We start from the raw sequence: 6,584 nt of genomic DNA on the forward strand, positions 1-6,584 counted from the left end.
AGTTCTGAGCCTAATTTTTTAATGTGGTTATTTGACTTTCTGGAGTCCACCTTCTTGAGTTCTTTATATATATTGGATATTAGTCCCTTATCTGATTTAGGATAGGTGAAGATACTTTCCCAATCTGTTGGTGGTTTTTTTGTCTTATTGATGGTGTCTTTAGCCTTGCAGAAGCTTTGTAGTTTCATGAGGTCCCACTTGTCAATTCTCGATCTTACAGCACAAGCCATTACTGTTCTATTCAGGAATTTTTTCCCTGTGCCCATATCTTCAAGGCTTTTCCCCACTTTCTCCTCTATAAGTTTTAGTGTCTCTGGTTTTATGTGAAGTTCCTTGATCCACTTAGACTTGACCTTAGTACAAGGAGATAGGAATGGATCGATTCGCATTCTTCTACATGTTAACAACCAGTTGTGCCAGCACCATTTGTTGAAAATGCTCTTTCTTCCACTGGATGTTTTTAGCTCCCTTGTCGAAGATCAAGTGACCATAGGTGTGTGGGTTCATTTCTGGGTCTTCAATTCTATTCCATTGGTCTATTTGTCTGTCACTATACCAGTACCATGCAGTTTTTATCACAATTGCTCTGTAGTAGAGCTTTAGGTCCGGCATGGTGATTCCACCAGAGGTTCTTTTATCCTTGAGAAGAGTTTTTGCTATCCTAGGTTTTTTGTTATTCCAGATGAATTTGCAGATTGCACTTTCTAATTCGTTGAAGAATTGAGTTGGAATTTTGAGGGGGATTGCATTGAATATGTAGATTGCTTTTGGCCAGATAGCCATTTTTACAATGTTGATCCTGCCAATCCATGAGCATGGGAGATCTTTCCATCTTCTGAGATCTTCTAGAATTTCTTTCTTCAGAGACTTGAAGTTTTTATTATACAGATCTTTCACTTCCTTAGTTAGAGTCACGCCAAGATATTTTATATTATTTGTGACTATTGAGAAGGGTGTTGTTTCCCTAATTTCTTTCTCAGCCTGTTTATTCTTTGTGTAGAGAAAGGCCATTGATTTGTTTGAGTTAATTTTATATCCAGCTACTTCACCGAAGCTGTTTATCAGGCTTAGGAGTTCTCTGGTGGAATTTTTAGGGTCACTCACATATATACTATCATATCATCTGCAAAAAGTGATATTTTGACTTCAACTTTTCCAATTTGTATCCCTTTGATCTCCTTTTGTTGTCGAATTGCTCTGGCTAGGACTTCAAGTACAATGTTGCATAGGTATGGAGAAAGTGGACAGCCTTGTCTAGTCCCTGATTTTAGAGGGATTGCTTCAAGCTTCTCACCATTTACTTTGATGTTGGCTACTGGTTTGCTGTAGATTGCTTTTATCATGTTTAGGTATGGGCCTTGAATTCCTGATCTTTCCAAGACTTTTATCATGAATGGGTGTTGGATCTTGTCAAATGCTTTTTCCGCAACTAACGAGATGACCATGTGGTTTTTGTCTTTGAGTTTGTTTATATACTGGATTATGTTGATGGATTTCCGTATATTGAACCATCCCTGCATCCCTGGGATGAAACCTACTTGGTCAGGATGGATGATTGTTTTGATGTGTTCTTGGATTCGGTTAGCAAGAACTTTATTGAGGATTTTTGCATCAATATTCATAAGGGATATTGGTCTGAAGTTTTCTATATTTGTTGGGTCTTTTTGTGGTTTAGGTATCAGAGTAATTGTGGCTTCATAGAATGAGTTGGGTAGAGAACCTTCTGTTTCTATTTTGTGGAATAGTTTGTGAAGAACTGGGATTAGATCTTCTTTGAAGGTCTGATAGAACTCTGCACTAAACCCATCTGGTCCTGGGCTTTTTTTAGTTGGGAGACTATTAATGACTGCTTCTATTTCTTTGGGGGATATAGGGCTGTTTAGATCATTAACCTGATCTTGATTCAACTTTGGTACCTGGTATCTGTCTAGGAACTTCTCCATTTCATCCAGGTTCTCCAGTTTTGTTGAGTATAGCCTTTCATAGAAGGATCTGATGGTGTTTTGGATGTCTTCAGGATCTGTTGTTATGTCTCCTTTTTCATTTCTGATTTTGTTAATTAGGATGCTTTCCCTGTGCCCTCTAGTGAGTCTGGCTAAGGGTTTATCTATCTTGTTGATTTTCTCAAAGAACCAGCTCCTTGATTGGTTGATTCTTTGAATAGTTTTTCTTGTTTCCACTTGGTTGATTTCGCCCCTGAGTTTGATTATTTCCTGCCGTCTACTCCTCTTGGGTGAATTTGCTTCCTATTGTTCTAGTGCTTTTAGGTGTGTTGTCAAGCTGCTAATGTGTGCTCTCTCTAGTTTCCTTTTGGAGGCATTCAGAGCTATGAGTTTTCCTCTTAGAAATGCTTTCATTGCGTCCCATAAGTTTGGGTATGTTGTGGCTTCATTTTCATTGAACTCTAAAAAGTCCTTAATTTCTTTCTTTATTCCTTCCTTGACCAAGGTATCATTGAGAAGAGTGTTGTTCAGTTTCCACGTGAAGTTTGGCTTTCTATTATTTATTTTGTTATTGAAGATCAGCCTTAGTCCATGGTGATCTGATAGGATGCATGGGACAATTTCAATATTTTTGTATCTGTTGAGGCCTGTTTTGTGACCAATTATGTGGTCAATTTTGGAGAAGGTACCATGAGGTGCTGAGAAGAAGGTATATCCTTTTGTTTTAGGATAGAATGTTCTGTAGATATCTGCCAGTTCCATTTGATTCATAATTTCTCTTAGTTTCTCTGTGTCCCTGTTTAGTTTCTGTTTCCATGATCTGTCCAATGGTGAAAGTGGTGTGTTGAAGTCTCCCACTATTATTGTATGAGGTGCAATGTGTGCTTTGAGATTTACTAAAGTTTCTTTAATGACTGTGGCTGCCTTTGTATTTGGAGCATAGATATTCAGGATTGATAGTTCCTCTTGGAGGATTTTACCTTTGATGAGTATGAAGTGTCCCTCCCTGTCTTTTTTAATGACTTTGGGTTGGAAGTCAATTTATCAGATATTAGAATGGCTACTTCAGCTTGTTTCTTCATGCCATTTGCTTGGAAAATTGTTTTCCAGCCTTTCATTCTGAGGTAGTGTCTATCCTTTTCTCTGAGTTGAGTTTCCTGTAAGCAGCAAAATGTTGGGTCTTGTTTGTGTAGCCAGTTTGTTAGTCTATGTCTTTTTATCAGGGAGTTGAGTCCATTGATATTAAGAGATATTAAGGAAAAGTAATTGTTGTTTCCTGTTATTTTTGTTGTTAAAGTTGGCATTTTGTTCTTGTGGCTGTCTTCTTTTAGGTTTGTTGAGGGATTACCTTCTTGTTGTTTCTAGGGCGTGGTTCCTGTCCTTGTATTGGTTTTTTTTCTGTTATTATCCTTTGAAGGGCTGGATTCGTGGAGAGATAATGTGTGAATTTGGTTTTGTCGTGGAATACTTTGGTTTCTCCATCTATGTTAATTGAGAGTTTGGCTGGGTATAGTAGCCTGGGCTGGAATTTGTGTTCTTTTAGTGTCTGTATAACATCCGTCCAGGATCTTCTGGCTTTCATAGTCTCTGGTGAAAAATCTGGTGTAATTCTGATAGGCTTGCCTTTATATGTTACTTGGCCTTTTTCTCTTACTGCTTTTAGTACTCTATCTTTATTTAGAGCATTTGTTGTTCTGATTATTATGTGTCGGGAGGTATTTCTTTTCTGGTCCATTCTATTTGGAGTTCTGTAGGCTTCTTGTATGTTCATGGGCATCTCTTTCTTTAGATTTGGGAAGTTTTCTTCTATAATTTTGTTGAAGATGTTTGCTGGTCCTTTGAGTTGAAAATCTTTATGCTCATCCACTCCTATTATCCGTAGGTTTGGTCTTCTCATTGTGTCCTGTATTTCTTGGATGTTTTGAGTTAGGATCTTTTTGCATTTTCCATTTTCCTTGATTGTTGTGCCGATGTTCTCTATGGAATCTTCTGCACCTGAGATTCTCTCTTCCATCTCTTGTATTCTGTTGCTGATGCTGGTATCTATGGTTCCAGATTTCTTTCCTAGGGTTTCTATCTCCAGTGTTGCCTCATTTTGGGTTTTCTTTATTGTGTCTACTTCCCTTTTTAGGTCTAGTATGGTTTTGTTCATTTCCATCATCTGTTTGGATGTGTTTTCCTGTTTTTCTGTAAGGACTTCTACCTGTTTGATTATGTTATCCTGTTTTTCTTTAAGGATTTGTAACTCTTTAGCAGTGTTCTCCTGCAATTCTTTAAGGGATTTTTGTGCTTCCTCTTTAGTGTCTTCTGCCTGTTTAGCAGTGTTCTCCTGTATTTCGTTAAGTGTGTTATTAAAGTCCTTCTTGAAGTCCTCTACCATCATCAGGAGATATGCTTTTAGATCCGTGTCTAGCTTTTCCGGTGTGTTGGGGTGCCCTGGACTGGGCGAAGTGGGGGTGCTGGGTTCTGATGATGGTGAGTGGTCTTGGTTTCTGTTAGTAAGATTATTACGTTTACCTTTCGCCATCTGGTAATCTCTGGGGTTAGTTTTTATTGTTGTCACTGTTTAAAGATTGGAGCAGAAGCTGTGTTCCACTCACCAGCAGTCTCAAAATCCTGCGGCGGGGGTCGTGGGTAGCTGGCGGGTGTCAGGCAACCCTGCGCTCCAGCTACCCCGGCGCTGATCAGGCCGGATGAGGCCTGTGGCCCTACTCAGGCTGGTTTCTGCTTCCCTAACTAATGCAGTCTCAGGTCCCACGCGCAATTGGATTGGAGCAGAAGCTGTGCTCCACTCACCAGAAGTCTTAAGATCCTGTGGCGGGTGTTGTGGGTAGCTGGCGAGTGTCAGCCGACCCTGCCCCCCAGCTGCCCCGGTGCTTTTCTGACCGGAAGTGGCTTGTGGCCCTATGTAGGCCGGATTTCTCTCTCCCCAACCAGAGCAGTCTCAGGTCCTGCGTGATTGGACTGGAGCAGAAACTGTGTTCTACTCACCAGCAGTCCCAAAATCCTGCGGCAGGGGTCGTGGGTAGCTGGTGGGTGTCAGGCAACCCTGCGCTCCAGCTACCCCAGCGCTGATCATGCAGGATGAGGCCTGTGGCCTTACTCAGGCCGGTTTCTGCTTCCCTAACTAATGCAGTCTCAGGTCCTGCGCGCAATTGGATTGGAGCAGAAGCTGTGTTCCACTCTCCAGAAGTCTTAAGATCCTGTGGCGGGTGTTGTGGGTAGCTGGCGAGTGTCAGCCGACCCTGCGCCCCAGCTGCCCGGGTGCTTTTCTGACCAGAAGAGCTCCATTTTTTAAAATGTAAATTAGTCCAACCACTTTCAAAACAAGTGTGGAGATTCTTCAAAAACTGGAAACATAACTACTGTATGACCTGGGTATACTTCTCCTAGATATACCTCAAGGACTCAAAATCAATATTCCATAGAGATATTTGCCCATCGGTATGTACTAAGTCAGTATTTGAGATAGTCACTTTATATACATGTCTGACAACAGATAAATGGATAAAGAAAATATAGCATATAGAGGCAATTTAATTCTATTCAGTCATAAACAAGGTGAAACTATGACATTTATAAAAAAATGAGTATGATTTAATTTCAACATAATAACTCAATATCACAAAAAAATACATTTTATACCATTTGTGAATTATAGGTGAAGGCATTCTTTATTAAAACTGTTCTCATAATTAAATATTTTTGATTTTTTAACTTCTTCACAACATTCTATTTGAACTGTTTTACAAATTAGCTAGTATTTACTATAGACCTCCATCATTATATGTAGCATATTTCTTCAAAGTGAAGGAAATAAAAGAAAAATAGCAACCAGTGAGCTGGTTCAGTTATTAGAGAAAATTAAGTCAGAAGACATGACTTTGAACCTCGGAACACATATTAAAAAAAAAATCCAGATGTGATGACATTTCTGGAATCATTCCTACAGTAAGATGGGAGACAGATACAGCACATTTACTTAGAAGCCTTTAGGCGAGTTAGCCTGGAGTATACATAACTGCCAAAAATGAAAAGAGATTCTGCTTCAAAAACAAGGTGGAAGGACAGAACTAATTTTTGTGAAATGACTTTAGTGAGATGTATTACATCCCTATGCACATTATGACACATATACTTCTATATACATTAATAAATATCTCTCTATCTGTCTCAAATAAGATTTCTCCCCTCTACAATTGTGGAGGAGGACATAGTACAGTTTCAAATCAAATGAAATGCTATATTATTCTTTCAAAAAATAAAATAGTATAAAGTAATTGAGTGACATTTCTATAACAAACATTTCTCCTATATTTTATGTAAAGTTGTTTCATAACAGTGTGTCTGTGGAAAATGAAATATGTTATTGGACTCTGACTATAAACATATGAATTAATTGTGCTAATCCATTTAACAGACATATTTTCAATATTTGTTTTGAGCAACATGTCCCACTAAAAATTGTAAGTCAAAGTAGAAGGCATGCTAATACATTTAGCCTTATGGATTTAAGGCATAAAACAATATTTTAAATTGACTTTATGACTTCTCTGTTTGATATGATAGGCAGCAGGGTCACTTACTTTTTATAAATATAAACAGAGAAATTAGAAACAATACATGATAGAGAAGGCTGAA

The sequence above is a fragment of the Mus caroli genome, unplaced genomic scaffold (genome assembly GCF_978045245.1).
Source record: "Mus caroli unplaced genomic scaffold, Mus_caroli_1 scaffold_5, whole genome shotgun sequence".
Lineage (NCBI taxonomy): Eukaryota > Metazoa > Chordata > Mammalia > Rodentia > Muridae > Mus > Mus caroli.